General features: G+C 34.4%; 1 long non-coding RNA gene across 1 annotated transcript; it reads left to right on the top strand.

Annotated features, from left to right (window-relative positions):
- The first annotated feature begins 284 nt into the window (after positions 1 to 284).
- Positions 285 to 2478, top strand: LOC139481613 (uncharacterized). The gene is made up of 3 exons (XR_011654647.1): positions 285 to 384; positions 807 to 972; positions 1410 to 2478. It is a non-coding gene; the product is annotated as an uncharacterized lncRNA (long non-coding RNA).
- The last annotated feature ends 868 nt before the right edge of the window (positions 2479 to 3346 follow it).

Genomic DNA, 3346 nt, shown 5'->3' with positions numbered 1-3346 from the left:
TAATTCTAGAAATATCTATACATGTATCACTTTTGATTAGAATGTTAGCAAATAACAGAGTTATCTCCCCTTAATTGTCAGTTTCTTGTGCATTTCAAGCAAGTTATAGCTTGAAATACCAGAGCAGGAAAAGGGAACGAAAACAAATATGATATATATTGGTGTCATTATACATTCTGAACTTAAATTAATGTAAAGTTAAGTGTTTTTTTGTTATGTTTTCACCACTGCCTGATTCTTACTTTTAAAACATAGTCAATTCTTGAAGATTAATTTCCATGATGAAATTCACGGTCGCGAAACACGTGACTTGCTTGTGATCAGTTTCACGGAAAAATGGCGCCTGTCTGAATAAACAAGTTCGCTTGGAGGCAAATTTTGAACGTAAGTATTTACATATCATCGTATTCATACTATAGGACCCCCCTCATCATATGCAGCGTTTTGTTCCGAATATTTTGATGCCCATTAAGTTATATTTCACTGTTGGTTTCATAGAGAACATTCACAGAATATTTCAGATCTGCCGAAGATTGATCAGGATTGTGTACACGATATGTCCGTAAAATCACTATAAATCCATTTATGTATCTTATTTTCGCCAATCGTGTACAGAAACTTGCCCACATTTACTTATTCATTCATACAAACTAGCGTCAGTGTATATTTTTGACATTTTTGTCAGCTGAACGCAATAATATTTTTTTTTCAAAAAATGATCAGTATCCACGGTATGAACATTATATGATCAGTTCCACGGTATGAATCTGAAAGTTATAGATCATTTCCCATAACTTTATATTTAGGTTTTAAATGGATGCTGAGAAGGCAGAAAAGCTGTGTAAAATTTGTGGAAAGTCATTCCGGAGTATTTCAGCAGTGTATGATCACGAAAGGAGGCATGCCAAGAAGGGGGCCATACAAGTGTTGTAGGAAAGTTTTTTTCAGTAAAGCCAATATCAAAAGACACAGGTAAATTTTCATTTCATGGAATTCTTATCATATTACTGTCACTAATTTTTTGAAAATAACATAAGCCACGGAAATAGAGAAGTTCTCTATAAACAAAATCAGTTAAATGAAAATAGAGAAAAATCAAAATACGAACTAGGAATATATCATTTCTGTAAAAATGTCTCTGTCCTCTGAATATGTACTTTTATTCAAGGAACATTATGTATAAAAAAATCAGCATTTAAAAATCTAGGGAATTGCAAAACCCGAAAACCAAGACAAATTTGTACAATCAATTAACACTAACACTTTAAAATGCATAACCGCGATGGAACCCACCACAACATGGGCAAAATTGGTACCAGTAATCATTGCCTGCCTACGAGCCTTGTCTAGGAAATTACCTTACTGGACACTATTAACCATATGTTAATTCTTGATCTTTAAACATTCAGGTGTGCAGTGCATGGTGAAGAAAAAACATTTGCATGTGAACAGTGTGATAAAAGATTTTCAATTATGGCTGATCTCACCCGTCACCTCAAGATTCACGAGGAACACCCTGTAAAATTTAAATGTACAGTATGTGGTTTAGAGTTTAAGAAAGCACATGATTGTGGTGATCACGAGGCTAGTCACAGGGGTGACAAACAGCATAGGTGCAAATTTGGAAAGGCATACATCCACCAGACAAACTTTACAGACATAGGAGAAAATGTAATCATTGACAATCAGGATTCATCTTGACTTTATTATTTATTTTACGTTTGTACTTTGATCTCAAAGATGAGATACATACTAGTTTTGACAAATAAAGATTTATTTCTATGAAAAATATTTATTCAATGCCCATTTTAACAGTTGGTAGAAGTTTGGCCTGGTTGCATCTAGCTTTTTCCCAACGAATTCCAAGTTCCCCTTTACATAGAGCATTTCTGTCAGTTGAAATTGTTGCCTCTCGCTACATCAGATTCAGACATTTCCTCCATTACATATGGGGCAAGATTGATGAGTTCGTTAGTTAGTTTATCAAAATTTCCCTTCTCTGTTGAAGTGGATGCATCGCTAGTTACACATTTATGACTATCACCAAGGTGAGTATCTAAAGAAGTAGTATCCGGTTGCATTGACATATGTGTGTACAATGGCAAGGTGCCGACATTCATTTCAAAGTCGGAATTTTCGATATTTTGTATCAAAGGTATATCACTGTTAAAAACTTGCCATTCATCATATTTTTGTTGTTGTAATTTTGCTGGACTGTGTTGACGTTACAGTGCACGTTTTGTCTTCCCTTTTTTAGGTGAAGGAGAGTATGTTATTTTAAACGGACTTTTTGTTGGGCTGAAAAGTGTGCGCTTTGAGTGCCCTTTTACCTTCCCACGTTTTGGAGAAGGAGAATACTTTACTGTGTATGGCGATTTTGAAAATACCCTCTTCATTCCTGTCTGTAAGGTTGGGATTGCCTTATTTGACGAACTCTTTTGCTGCCTGACAGTAGAGTTTTTCCGATATTTTGGCAGTTGCAGGGAAAGCCTGTTTTTTTTCGCATGACGGGACCTATAATAAGATAAAAATAACTGAATTAGAATTTAACTGTGTCGAAAAAAAAAATGTAGTTTCCAAATAGGGTCGAAAATATATTGTAAAAGTCTGATAGAAAGTATATTATTTATGCGTCAGGCAGTACTACTTTTGCATAAAATTATAAATTATTTTCTGCATGTATTTCCTGTCCATAAAAACCGTTTATGGGATCTTATATATAATTATTATATCGATTCAGATTCATACCGTGGAACTGATCATATAATGTTCATACCGTGGATACTGATCATTTTTTGAAAAAAAAATATTATTGCGTTCAGCTGACAAAAATGTCAAAAATATACACTGACGCTGGTTTGTATGAATGAATAAGTAAATGTGGGCAAGTTTCTGTACACGATTGGCGAAAATAAGATACATAAATGGATTTATAGTGATTTTACGGACATATCGTGTACACAATCCTGATCAATCTTCGGCAGATCTGAAATATTCTGTGAATGTTCTCTATGAAACCAACAGTGAAATATAACTTAATGGGCATCAAAATATTCGGAACAAAACGCTGCATATGATGAGGGGGGTCCTATAGTATGAATACGATGATATGTAGATACTTACGTTCAAAATTTGCCTCCAAGCGAACTTGTTTAATTATTCAGACAGGCGCCATTTTTCCGTGAAACTGATCACAAGCAAGTCACGTGTTTCGCGACCGTGAAATTTACATTATACAAAATATAGCTATGTTACTATATTTAGGAAATAAACACAACTAGTTGCAGTATATATCGGCTGTTTCAGTTTGATTGCACGCTTTTTTCTTGCCAGTTTATTATCAAAC

The sequence above is a fragment of the Mytilus edulis genome, chromosome 7, assembly GCF_963676685.1.
Source record: "Mytilus edulis chromosome 7, xbMytEdul2.2, whole genome shotgun sequence".
Lineage (NCBI taxonomy): Eukaryota > Metazoa > Mollusca > Bivalvia > Mytilida > Mytilidae > Mytilus > Mytilus edulis.
Note: the sequence above shows the minus strand (reverse complement) of the source record. Positions and strands in the feature narration are given on the sequence as shown.